Genomic DNA, 14,972 nt, shown 5'->3' on the forward strand with positions numbered 1-14,972 from the left:
TTAAATAACAGCTTTTTTTTTTATTAGCAGAGGAAGCAAATAGATGATATCTAGCCACATGAGAACACTTTCCAATTATCAAGAAGATCAAAAATGATTCATTTGCCATTTGAATGTATTTAAACATCAAGTTATTCACTATAATTACACCTTGAATGAGGAAAAGTATTATTTTGAATTGCCTGGTCGGTGTTAGGGTACTGCAGTTTGAAGGGTCATGCTGACATTGTTTTTATCCCCACTACATCAGTATTATTCTTTTTTTTCTCTGAACTAGATGTCTTTCATGGTAGTTGCATAGAAACTGAGTCCACTTATTGTGAATATTCAGAGGAAGAGGATGTTTTATTTCTGAGAACCAGTCCTCTGCAATCAACCATAACCGCCTCCCAACTGATATTATATTGTTGGCAAATAATGTTGCTCCAAAAATAGCCTGTAGGTCATCACAGCATGCAAAAGTTTTACTGAAACAAGCCTCAGTGTGAACTCAACTACAAAAGAGAGTCCTCCTTCTCCCTGAGCATTAGTGTGATCATACTGTAGTCTCTCACAGTCCTCTCCATACACTGCTCCATTCATTATAATGGTAGCAGTGTGTTGGCAGAGCCTCCATGACAGCAAGGAGCCCCACATTTAGGTCAACTCGCAGCCCGACCGATTCCTTGATTATTCCTTATTTATCCCAGTCATTTCCCTGCTGTGGTGTGTAGTCTCAGGAAGATGTGTGTCTGAGTGAGTGGAGCCCAGGCTAATGAGCTGAGAGCTGTTTGTTAGCAGGCTTGGAGCTGCGCTTCCCACTCAGAAGGCACATTCAAATCTTCAACAGCCCAAGATATTATTTTACTCATGGAGGTGTTTACTGTCTCGTTAACGTTGATATCATGACCCAATGTGCATCCACTAAAAGACTCATATGCTGGAGATGTGATTTTAAATTTGACTAGCAAAAATGTGTTTTGCATGCAGAGTAACAAATGTGTTTTGCATGACTTCCACATCATATGGAAGCAGCTGTGAGGCTGTACACAGCTATTCCTGCTTACATGTTCACAACATGCTCCCAATAACAATGCGGACATGCTGATGTTAAGCAAGTGTAATGTTTACCATGTTCACTGTCTTAATTTACCATGTTAGCATGCTAACATTTGCAACTTAGCATTAAATAGAAACTACAGCTGAGACTGATGGGAATGTCATCAGTTGTGCATGTATTTAATCATAAAGTACTGGACATAATAAATAAAGTACATTTTTAAACTTGTGGAGTTTTTTTGCAGAATAGGATCATTAACAACAAGGACTCCAAAAAAGTGATAAACTTAGAGAAGATATTCTAAACTTGAAAGGAAAAGAGACAAAACAAAGTTTGAAGCAATATCAGACTTTTGATACAACATTTATTTAGTGTCCACGTGTATTATGTCACGCGTGTTGCCCTTCTCAAAACCCCTTTGCTATGGGAAATGACAACCATGAGCAAGCTACATACTGAAAATGGCAAGTTTTTAAGAAGATTTGGATTGTGCAATGAGGCCGACCTGCTTATTTTTGGGGGGAATGGAAAGATTTTAAGAATATGTTTACGGTATTTACCATCTAACTGGGACGTTTTAAGATCAATGGGCAGGGATTGCTGTAGATCACACACAGCAATACACTGGTTAGAGTAAATTATGTTTCACCATGTATCCAGCTAGTTTAAATAGCTCACATTACTTTTTTGTGTGACCAGGTAACTTCCTTTTAATATTTTATGTGGTGTTTTCTATTGAGGGGTGCAAATGTTGCCAGAACAAGTTCCTTCCCGGGACTATTTCAGAGCTTAGAACCGACCACCAGACAATTGTGATTGGTTTAAAGAAATGCAAACAAGCCAAAGTGTTTTTTTTCTCTCCTATCCCAGAATGTATCTGTGGTGTAGCCATGTTACTCCATGGCACTTACTCACACAGTAACTTACAAAATGTTTCAGCAGCCTCAGGGCTTCTCTTATCATGACATAAAGATATACAGTGAATAAAAGATTTACTGGGATCTCATTTCATTTCTACCAACATCACTCTCTAGGAAATTTGAAGACATTACATAATTATGTGTTGTCATATCTTGTGAAATAACATTTTATTGATGATACTTTATGAATGATGGCTGTACGTATAGGCATGTTATGAAGTTTAGGACTCAACCTAATTGGTTGCAGACATTTTTAGGATTTTGTTATTCAGATTTATCATCTGAAATAAATTAATAAAACACAAAAACAAAAAACAAAAACGTTTTGATATCATTTCCTGAACAGTCTGTATAAAACATGCATAAATGCAACAAAAAGTCCAACTGATTAAAACTGCTCATTTTCCAAGAATTGTACCTAATGCCTTCATTTCCTATGAACGGGGCGAACCTGGCAACCAGCTGTACAGCTCTCATCCACGCTCTATCTGCCTGTGGTGAGAAACACAGATACCATCAGCATGTGTTTTCTGTTTAAATAAAACAACAAGTAAACAGTATTCTGTACTTAATAATCGTGTTATGGGCCATAAAATTAGACACTTGTCTGGTTCTTCTTTTTATAAAGGCTACTTTTCAATTGCAGTGTAGAACACTTGCTTTGCTCTCAATTTGTCTTATTACTTTTCTCTTATTGAATTAATAGCTACACAAAAGTCTGTTCTTAATGTATTCTATCAGTTATCTGCAATTATGTGTATGGGTATTTGAGAAGTTAATACCACAGTTAAAACTGAGGACACTGAGGTCATGTTCTTTATATTTGTTCTGGCAATTTGGGGTTTTAGCAACATAGGAGGAGTTCCATTCTACAACCTAAAAACTAATAAATGTTGGGTATTTAATAGACTGATTTAAGTATTTTGAGACTTAATGTATTTTAATTTGATTACTTCAAGACCAAAATGTCTCCACCAGAATGTGGAGAAGCCTGCTTTTAGACCTTCATGCTGAACTAAATGTAAATGCACATTTATAAAATGCAATGCAGTATTTGGACGCTGAAATACTTTAATGCATCATTGGTACAGTGGGGCTTGAAAGTTTGGGCACGCCAGGTGAAAATTTGTATTAATGTGCATTAAGAAGCCAAGAAAAGATGGAAAAATCTCCAAAAGGCATCAAATGACAAATTAGACATTTGTATGATATGTCACAAAAAAGTTAGATTTTATTTCCATCATTTACATTTTCAAAATAACAGAAAACAAAAATGGCATCTGCAAAAGTTTGGGCACCCTGCAGAGTTTATAGTATGAACGGCCCCCTTTGAAAAGCTGAGACCCGACAGTGTCATAGATTGTTCTCAATCATCATCTGGACAGACCAGGTGATGTCAATCTTAAGGTTTTAAACGCCCAGACTCATCTGACCTTGCCCCAACAATTAGTCTAGAAAACTGAAACTGAAAATAGGTGACGCCCACAAAGCTGGAGAAGGTTTTGAGAAGATAGCAAAGCGTTTTCAGATGCCAATATCCTCTGTTCGGAATGTAATTAAGAAATGGCCGTCATCAGGAACAGTGGGAGTTAAAGCAAGATCTGGAAGACCGAGAACAATATCAGACAGAACAGCTCGCAGGAGTGTGAGAAAAGCAAGTCCAAACCCAGGTTTGACTGCATGTTCAATCCAAAAAGACCTGGCAGACACTGGAGTTGTGGTACATCATTCCACTTTAAAAAGATACTTATGGTCTTCATGGAAGAGTCATCAGAAGAAAACCTATTCTACGTCCTCACCACAAAAATCAGCGTTTGCAGCAGTTTGCAAATGAAAATTTAGACAAGGTTAATGCATTGTGGAAAAAAGTTCTGTGGACCGATGAGGTTAAAATAGAACTTTTTGGCCGGAATGAGCAAAGGTACGTTTAGAGAAGAAAGGGCACAGAATTTAATGAAAATAATGTCTGTCCAACTGTTAAGCATGGGGGTGGACCAATCATGCTTTGGGGTTGTATTGCGGCCAGTGGCACAGGGTAGAAGGAAAAATGGATTCAATACAATTTCAGCAAATTTTGGACCCCAACTTGATGCCATCTGAAAAAGCTGAAGTTAAAGAGAGGATGGCTTCTACAAATGGATGATGATCCTAAATACACCTCAAAATTCACGGTGAATTAGATCAAAAGGCGTAAACTGAAGGTTTTGCCATGGCCTTCACAATCTCCTGACCTCAACATAATTAAAAAATCCATGGATAGACCTTGAAAGAGCAGTGCGTGACAGACAGCCGAGAAATCTCAAAGAACTGGGAGACTTTTGTAAGGAAGAATGAGCGAAGAAACCTCAAACAAGAATTAAAGACTCTTGGCTGGCTACAAGAAGTTTTTCCAAGCTGTGATAATCTAACTTTCTTTCTGTGATAATCTAACTTTTTGTGACATACTATATGAATGTCTAATCTGTCATTTGATGCCTTTTGGAGATTTTTTCATCTTTTCTTGGCTTACTTATGCACATTAATACAATTTTTTACCTGGGGTGCCCAAACTTTTGAGCCCCACTGTACATAGAAATAATACTGAACATGACAAAATGTAAAAAGGAGTAAGCTGCCAATAAATTACAAGTAAATAAAACGTAGCTTGGGCTCAGAATCAGCTTGCGTCATCCACTATTTGTAGGGTTGGTGGCTCAATCCTTGGTTCCTCATGTTAAAGGTTTCTTGAGCAAGACACTGGACCCTAATTGCTCCTGATGGTCAGGCTATTGCGTTACAGTGCACAACTGGTATTTCTTCATTCAACAACAACATTTTCCTATAATGCTGAGGACTAAAGCGTGATTCATGATTCTGCAGAGGCTCAGGCATAGAGGCAAATGCAATGTTGCCAAGCCACAGCCGAATGACATGCGTATCTGCAATGTGTAGGTTACTTTTTTGAGAGGTTTACATAGGGCTAAGGCATAGGGCTAAGGCATAGGGTCCGGCGAAGGGTCTGGCGTAGAGTACGGCATAAGGTTTTTATCTTGGACTATAATGCTGTATCCATGCCAGCAAACACACACACACACACACACCAGGCTATTCTAGGTGGAAGCAAGGCAATTCTCTGGCAATTCCAAATGACCAACAGTGGGACCAGGAATAATGGATGAGCAGCATGTTCAAGTCTAATTACTGCAACCTGTCTACCATTAAATCCTGGTCCTTACTTTCCATGCCACCTCTGGTCCAGTCACATGTGTAATAGCCTGTTGGGAGAGCAGGCATCAGTCTCCCCGTGCTGCTGTAGTTCAGCATGCTCACAGTTCAGGTCCTCACTGCGGCTGCAGCCTCCAGTAAATGTGGCTCTATATCACCCTGGACACAATCCATCCCCATTAACTTCAGGCAGGTGCAGCCTATTCCATCCTCATTTCCTGCAGTGCCTGAACCAGACAGCCACTCCATTCATATAATCCATGATCTGAAAGTGTTATGCCTGAGTCCGACACATGAGGTTGAAGTGGTTTAAAGGACACAACAAGACAGAGAATGGAAGTTAATTGAATGCAGTATGCCTGTAAAGACTTGATCCCGTCCCTAGTGTGAAAACCATCATGAGATCCTCTGCAGACTGTGAGATCCATGGCTGCAATTAGGGAATGACATTTAACACTACTGCTAATAGGAGATGTGCTATCCATGCATAAACAATAATGACAATGTACTGAGAATGCCCCCGAGCTTGAAATACTGGTAATGTGAGGATATAATAAAACAACTTGTAGGAAAACCTTCACACAGGTTGATGCCAGGTTGAGGCTTTTTCAAACCCTACTCCTATACCATTCGTGGGAGTTTTAACCTTGTAGCACATATCCAATCTAAATCAAGCAGGGTAAAGTGTTTTATATTCATATAATCCAAATTCACAATCTAAAGTCTCAATCTGTACAACATATGACACAATCTATTAAGCAGTTGATTCAGACAAAGAAAAACTTCCAAAAAGCAGCAGAGGAGAAACCCTAAAACCGTAACCCTAACCTAACCCAGGACTGACAAACATGCAAACAATGCTGCATATACAGGGAAGACAAAAATAATAGTAAAACCATTTAGGTAATTAGAGTGCAAACTTGGTAAAGTAAAAACGTTTTAAATACTACTCTTTACAAATAAAAAGGCATGCAAAAAAAACGCTGTTAATAAAGTCTTAACATTATATTCAAATCTGCCACTTGGAACTGTTTTTGTTTTATTGTTATCCATTGGGTTTGCTAATTATGTTTGCATTGTGCTTCTTTATCAAATGTTTTTATATAGGTTGAAGTGTGTTAACTGTACACAAAAAGATAGGGATTTTAGACTACCTGTTTTAATAAGACATAATAACCAAGCATTGTAGTTTTTAGCTTGGTACTTAAACAACAGTTAAAAATGCATTTGTTGGGGTTTTGGGGACTATTTTTAGCGTGGAATAACAGATTTTTGGCACACCATTGAGAATTTATGGCAGCAGGACAGTAAATGCGGGTTTTACTATATATTACGTTATCAAAAACACATCGTTGATGTAATTTAACAGTTTTTGAGCTCTATGGTACGGAGGAGTAAGATACACAGTCAGTAATTAATTAATTTAATTCTATATTTTTTATTGATCCTCAAAGGGGAACTTACAATTTACACTCTGTTTGTTAGTAATCACTACACACAGGCCTGAAATACACACACATGCTCAGGAACTATTCATGCACAATAGGAGCCATGCCAGAGTGAGTGGGCTGCCAGCTGGACCAGTGCCCTGAGCAATTGTGGGGAATGGTGCTTTGCTCAAAGGCCCCTGGCAGTGCCCAGGAGGTGAAGTGGCATCTCTCCAGCTACCAATCCACACTCCGTACTTTGGTCCATACGGGGACTTGAACCATTTACCCTCCGGTTCCCAACGGACTGAGCTACTGCCACCCTCAATACTACTAAAACAACAAATACTACTTATACTCAATACAGTCGGATCTATTCGTTGTTGGCGTTTTGTGGTATTTGTTTATAATAAAAACAATTAAGATGATTACCATCTGTTAAATAAAAGATTCAATAACCAACTACCTAATAAAGTCTCCTTTAAAGGGGGATGTGTCTGAGAAACTGAGAGCAACATCCTTTTCCTGTTTGTTTCATTAAAATCATCTTCACTTAGTTCAACTTAAGAAGATTTGGGTAGAACTGCATCAACAGTAATGAGCTATATTTAACTATCTGAGCTGTGGTTTTCTTTCTTAACTTGTGGTGGAGCTTGATGTTGTGAACAGCGTTGGGATCGAATGCGTTCTCATCCTGCTTGTTTATCTAGATTTCTTCTTCTTGCTTTTCATGTTGTATGTAACAAGATTGTTTGTGGGCTGTTGAAGTATACAGAGGAAGTCTCAGAGGAAACCATTCTGTATCCGTAGATAACTTGTCATAATGTTGTTCAAAATATCTCTCCAACTGCCGTGAAAATTGAATGTGACTATCTGAGTTATAGGTTAGTTTGGCTCCTAAACATCTACCACCAGGTTATTGTCTACTTAACCACCTGAGCACCACTGCTTATTAAGTTTACAATATTAAAGTAATAAAAGTGTACAGGAAGGTGTTGTGTCAGCTTCACTGACTCCCCATGTGTAGTAAATGAGATGTTTTCTTTTTTGCAGTCACCACTTGGTGGTGCCAGTGATCATACATCTTTAATTTCCCTAGTTTACTCAGTGAATGTGTTCAGCAACATTTTAATGACAATGATGAGGTGGAATTATCGGAATCTGTTATAAAGAAGGGCCTGTGGGGTACCTAAGATACGGAAATATAACTAAGGATGATTTTTCTCGATAAACAAATGCAAAAACCAACAGACATTTTGTAGAACACAATCATGCAAGAAGAGTGCCATGTCTGTGATTAAAAGTAATCTCAGAAGTACCTTTATTATTTACCTTTAGTATTTTCTGTGCTTTTATCCTGTCTCGGTCTGTGAAGAAAACAATGATGGTCCCAGGTGATCAAGTACCGTAACAAAATGTTTTATTAAGAGATTTTTGTCAAGTAACTTTGTGTAAATCGTCTTTGAAACAGAGCAGCTGTGAGATTCCTTCACCTTTAAGTAAAGACCAACTTCTGTGGCCAGATGAGGCTTTTCTTCCCCCGAGTAACAGACACACACACACACACACACACACACACTCACACACACACACACACACACACACACAGATGGCTGGCCTCAAAGACAGAGAGTTTGAGGCAGGTTTGGTATTTCAGGTCTAGTGCTTCTAGATTGGAAAGGTTGCAGTGTTTTTGTTCACCAAGGCCAATTGTGGTAGCTGAGAATGGAAAACAGCTGTGCCTGACCTGTCTGATTATATTTTCAGGTCACTGACCACAAGTCTTAATTTCAAACAGTCGCTTTGGGCTTGTAATTATGAAAGGCTTTTCTTTTATGCCTGAAAGGGCTACCCGGAAACCTCAGTCAGTCAAAGGTTCCTCTCACATTGTGATCACTTCATTTTAGCCATGACAGCTTTTTAGCTACATGAGTGGAACTGGCTCAGGCTACCAGTCAGTTCATTAGAATTTGCCAAAACATGCCAAACACTAAGCCCTTACCACACAGGATTACAAGACAACTACATATCAAAATATTTAAAAAAATATAACAAAGACATATAAGAATGAAAAACAATCTTCAGTCTTGGCATTTATGTATTTTTATCATTTTGATTAGCTACTGTTTCTGTGCAAAATATCTGATGAATTGTGCACCAAATACGACAAAAGAAATGCTACACGCCTCAGGTTTATCCTGATGAGGCCCTTTTCCCCTCGTGTCCCAAAGTAACTGACTAACTTAGCTGTTTAATTCTGTACAACAAAAGGGCAACATAAAATGAAGTTCTGTATTCATCTTACCAAAAACAAATATTACGGGGTTCCCAGTAATGGGACAATAGAAAATGAAATCAATTAGATGAGAAAATGATTGAGCTTATAGTTATGGAAACAAAAGCAAATTCATCTACCAACAACCAAAGCACTGTTTATACACATTCAATTTTGTGTGTTCATTTGTTCAAAGGGTAATAATTACACCTTGCTGGTAAGTGGATATTTTTTACCTTAGGAAAAAGCCAGGCTAGCTGTTTCCAGTATTTATGATAAGCTATCTATCTATATGTTTATAGAGTACAAATCTATTTCCCAAAACTATTCCTGAAATGCAAATGTTAAAATAAATTACCTAATATACTATAATATGATATAGCAATCATAGTAGACAAAGAAAGCTTAGCTTCAGTAGGAGCATCAGGGCCTGCAGCAGGACATGTAAAAAGTCTGAAGTCGGGCGCCTAGGTAGCTTACCTTGTAGAGCGTGCACCTATAAAGAGGGTTCGACGCCTACCTGCAGCCCTTTGCTGCATGTATTTCTCCATCTCTCTCTCCTCCTTCATGTCTTCAGCTGTCCTACACAAATAAAGGCTTAAAATGCCCAAAAAATGATCTTAAAAAAAACTAAGTCCAAAGTCTACCAACCATCCGGCTTGATTAATGAATGTCTCAAGGCTATTTTGGTAACATACAGTACAGAGAGAATACAACTTTCTGTCACTGAGGATTGGAAACGCGCTCAGGGCAGCAAACAATGAGATCGATCAAGATATAGCTTTAAGCCACCATTTTCTCGAGGGCAATACTTCAGTAGAGGAGGAGAAGTTGGAGGGAGGGAAAATGTATAGGCCAAAACAGAAAAAGAGAGGGAGGAGATGCTAACTGTGCACCGCAGATACAGTCTCTGAAAAACACATCTATGTCACATCTGCTAACAGAACTGAACATTTTATAAATTATAAAATGTCAGCATTTGTTATAATATAAACATGCTGAAATTAAAATGAACGTTTCTTTGTCTGAAAATAAAAATTAATTTACACAATTTCAGAAACTTTAACTTCCTGCACCTGCCATCTCTTCTAGATTAATACTTCATGAGTTTCCAAACTGTCCCTCTTGGGACAGAAAGAAAAGTGCAGCAACAGGGCAGCAATCATATAAAAAAAAACATTGGCTTTGCTACAATGGCTTCATCTGCACATGACAAGCTGAGAAAGAACAAGTTTTTGAAGCTGACAGTACAGTGAAGTTTTCCATGTAAAACTCTGTCCCACATATTGGAAGCAGCTCAGAGCAAGGCAATGAAATTATTACGTCAAACGGAGACATCAGTGTGCTCCTTTTCTTAATTCTGTTTGTTTAAAGGTGGAGGATTATGCAATATGAGTGTATGACGTCATCTGGGGACTTTTGGAGCTAGTGCTAGCTACTTGCATTCAAAAAAAGGTTGGCCAGGTAAGCTCAGTTGGTAGCACGGGCGCACATATGTAGAGGTTCATCCCTCGACACAGAAGTTCCAGGGTTTGAGTCCGACGGTTTCCCGCAAGTCTTTTCCCCTTTCATATCTCAGCTGTCCATTAAAAGTGGAAATGACCCCAAAATAAATCCTTTAAAAAAAAGTTTGAGGAATCTGGAATCTGGAAACTGGTTGAGTCATTCTCATGGAGTGACTTGCGTAGGGTTCATTTGGTGGTTCCGTTTCAGTTTTGAGAGTAATTTCCATACAACACTCAAACACGGGACTGTATTACTGTTTGTGTATTCAAACTAACATGTATATCTTGTTTCTTAAATCTGTACAAAAATCTTTGTAAAAGCAATATGTTGCAGCTTTCTTGTTGTTTTGCAAAGGACTACCTGGCAGGGAGCAGTGACTTCCTGCCATAGTAATTACGGAGCTTAAGGATTTAGAGCTAGCCGTTACCTCTTTTAGCCAATATTCATGCTGAGCTTAGATAGAAGACAGCAGATAGTATACAGTTAGTAGTGCATCTCGAAAGCAACAAACGTATTAACTACAAACAGTTTGTCCCTGCACCTCAGTGTGCACAAAAAAACAGCGCTCTACTCCGTTCCCACTTTTTTGGGGAACACAACAGAGGTGCCCTCTGACCACGTTTTTATTCGAGCTAGCCATTGAACCACTATCAGCTGCCCTAATTTGGAGAAAGGATGGGGGGGATTGAGAGTTGGGGCATAAAACACCAGGTGCCGTTATATGCAGATGATCTGCATCCCACTTATCCTGACTTTGTTAAATTCTTTTGGTCATCTATCTGGATGTAAGCTAAACATCTCCAGAAGCAAATACTTCCCAATCAACCAATTAGCTGTAGACAAATCGCCATCAACTATACCCTTTAAATTGACAACACAGAATTTAAATACCTTACAATTACACAATCCTTGCAAACAATGCAACAGCAAAATCTTACTTCAAGAACGACAGTAGAGTCTAACTTACAAAGATGGAATCACTTGCTGTTGTCCCTAGCCGGTAGGATACAAATTCTAAAAATTAATGTGTTACCAAGACACTTGTATGTTTTTGAATGTCTGCCCATCTTCCTTCCCAAATCCTTTTTAACAGTTAAATATGACATTATTTCATCATTCAGCTGGGCTGGTAAACGGCCAAGGGCAAGTCGTGCACTGTTTTGAAGGGATAGATCGGCTGGAGGACTGGGTCTACCAGATCTAATTGGCTGCTACTGGAAAGCCAAGTGTACCATCAAACTAGACCAAGAGGCCATGGACAAAGTCAAGGAATTTTAATTTTTAGGTATTGTTTTGGAGTGTCAACTCAAATTTATTAAACATATCACTAAACTTTGTAATACTGTCTGGACAAACCTGAACTGATTCAAAATGATGAGGCATCAAATACCTGCGGCACACAGCAGGTACATGATGCCTTATCATTTTGAATCAGCCCGCAGGTTTACTGTTTTTTCATGCTATGATACTCTCTCACTTATCTTACTGTGTTACTGTTACTGCCTGCAGGTATATGATGCCTTGTGGTTTTGAATCAGCCTGCAGGTTTACTGTTTTTCATGCTATGATACTCTCTCACTTGTCTTACTGTGTTAGTAAGACACAGTCTTACTAACACAGTTGGGGCCGAAGTTGGGGCCGAGCATCCCGGACAACAGTCAAACCCGTCATATCCTTAGACAAACAAGCACTGAAAATAGCGGATCAGAAACCACCAATGTGGCACCCGTATTTGATTGTACGGAAATATAAGCATCTCAATTTTGATAGCTTTATTAAGCTTTCTTTTCTTAAACTTATTTATAAATTGATGATAAAAAAAACGAAAATAAAAGAAACTGGCTGCTGGTGGTAGGGGTATCGATCTCATCAAACCTTCTGCAAGAAAGCATGGAAGCTTATTCTCCAACATGTCAAACTATTGCTTTAATGTTCAACAACATGCAACTCGGCAAATGTACTATGATGCAAATAAATGTGGAGCACTGCCAGGTGTAAAACCAAACACGTCTCGTAACTGTGAGGCATCACATATTCTCAGGGTCAAAGGTGACACTTTTTTTCCAAGCTGTGGGAGCAAACAGAAATGTGTGCAGGTTGACTGCAGCTTCTCCCCTAAGCAGCAGAAGGTTGTAGCAGCAAGTGTAAGAAACAGTGGCAAGTGTAAGAAACAGTGGCCTTAAAAGAAAGAAAGCAAAAGACCGGCTCTGCCTTTGCCCTCCTAATCCCTCCACCCTTCTCTTTTCATCTCTCTTCATCACTGGAATTCCAAATGGGTATGAATGTTTTTCTGCCCGCTTTTCTCAAAGCTGCGTATTAACAATTGCATCGAGTTGCAACTGGCATCTCCAAGGTAGGAGCCGACCTCCATTCCTCTGCAGAGGGCACGCCAGTAAATCCATTTCTCCAGAGATGTGGTTCACTGAATAACAAATCACGGGGGCAGACGTGGCTCTCTCTCTTGTTAAAGAAGCCTATTGCTAGAAGCTTCCTTCACAGAGACTGTAACACCAGGGGTTTATTATGGAGAGAGCAGAGTGGACAAACACAGGGAATGTGCCACCGAGGGAACTGTTCCTCCAAAACGTGTGAAATCTGTTGTTTCTCTTCTTCATTCTTCAATTCTCTCTCTCAACAGTCTCATTAAATTACACAGATTACCATGTAAAGAAAGAAAAAAGACCTGCTGTTCACACATCCACACAATAATTACAACACCATTGCCATCAGGGAAAACCCACAGTCCCATTTTGACATCTCTCAGCTTCTGCACATATTCCCATATCTCATTTCTTATGTTTTCCTCCTTGGAACCAAAGTTACTCCATGGAATATCAGAATATCAGTTTCCTGTCAAAATCTGTTAAAGCAGCTCACATTTCATAAAACACCTTATCTCGCTCCATGACCAATGTAACATTATTTACACCCTGCAAACAAAATGGCTCCGGCACTGTCGCCGCTGATAAGAAGCCTTTAGTCGTGGAACAAGGTGACAGCAGCCAGATTACAAGTTGGTGATTTACCTTATTCATTCCTGTGACCTAGAAAAGAAGACCAATTTCAGTATACGTTGCTGCTCCGCTGCAGACAGACCTGATTTACTGTCTGAAAGGTTTTATTGAATCTTCCTCCCTAGAATTGTTCAAGCAACTTTCCTAAGAGATTAGCTTGCAGATTGAAGGAGATAAGATTCATGGTATTCGAAGAAGCCAATTTTTGAAACATTATGGCCCTGTGGTGACCAGGATTGCATGTACTTTCCGTTCTGTTGACATCTATGGTGACTGTGCTTTAGGGAACTGGTATTTTTCAACTTGGGTCTTATGGTCATAATGTAGAGATTCAGGAAACGCAAGTCTGACAAAACAATGTTTATCTGGGGAAGCAACTCAAGCCACTTTAATACAAGCGTTCCATAATAAACTTCAGTTCAATATTTTCAAATGATTTTCTGTAAATCAGACAAAAAGTATACAGAAATAATCCCCCTAGATTAGCTATTGTAGCTAGCTGTTTAGGGATCTTTAGGGGTAGTCTAATTCTTTATTTCTGCTATTTGCCGCAGGAAAAACTGCCGGATTTCACTCATTTGGGCCGGATATACGTTGCCTTGGGCTTCCTTTGTGTTGACATTTTAAACTAATTTGATTCAAGAGGACTGTGGTTAATCTTTTCTCATTTCTCTGCAACTAAACAACTTTTAAACGTATACGTGTTCCACCAAATCAAGTTCCTTCAGAGCCAATTTTGCACTGGCACCACAGCTTTTCTCCAGTTATTAGCACCGCCCCAGACGATTGTGATTGGTTTAAAGACATGCCAATAAACACGTTTTCCTCCCATCCCCAAATGTTATTTGGAGTAGCCAGACTCTCCTCCATCGCACTTCGGAGGAGGGTCTAGTTTAGTTGAGACTACTTTAGGGGCAACCAAACTGGTTTACTGTTTGTCTGCACACGCTGTTTTGTTTAGATGTGTGAGGCTGTAAATTGCTGAAAATTTAGCGAGTGTGCATGTACTGTATAGAGAAGTAGAAGCAAATGAGAGATTTGTTTCATTCTATTGTCCTATAAGGAAATTAATTTTGATTTTGAAGCTTTAATGACAGCTCTCTGTAGCTGATTTTATAGGCTACATAGCTAGCTAGGTAATCAAGCTAAAGTTAGCTCTATGAGTTGGTTGAAAACCACATCTGCTGCTGACCTTTTGATGTTTCCAGCTGACTAGCTTGCTTTTCAACAATAATCTTGTTAAATATGCACTTGCTGGCTACTGTACAAACAGTGTGTTATGTCTCTCATGGGTAACGCTGGCTTGAGAATGTTAAGCACCCCAAATCTAAGAAAGAGCAGGACAGCAGTGCTTAAACTCTGATAGCATCCAGAACCAGCTCCCACACTGTGGGGAAATACAACCCAGTCCATGTGCTAGTCGTGAATGGGGATTTTCTTTCTTCATTTTTTACCTGTAACCCCCCAAAATTTTTTTAATGTAGTTAGTTATTGATGCGCTCCTTTGAAGTTTATTTGTTTATTTCAAAGGATCCCCATTAGCTGACGCCAAGACGACAGCTAATCTTCCTGGGGTCCAAACAATAC

The sequence above is a fragment of the Etheostoma cragini genome, chromosome 10 (assembly GCF_013103735.1).
Source record: "Etheostoma cragini isolate CJK2018 chromosome 10, CSU_Ecrag_1.0, whole genome shotgun sequence".
NCBI lineage: Eukaryota > Metazoa > Chordata > Actinopteri > Perciformes > Percidae > Etheostoma > Etheostoma cragini.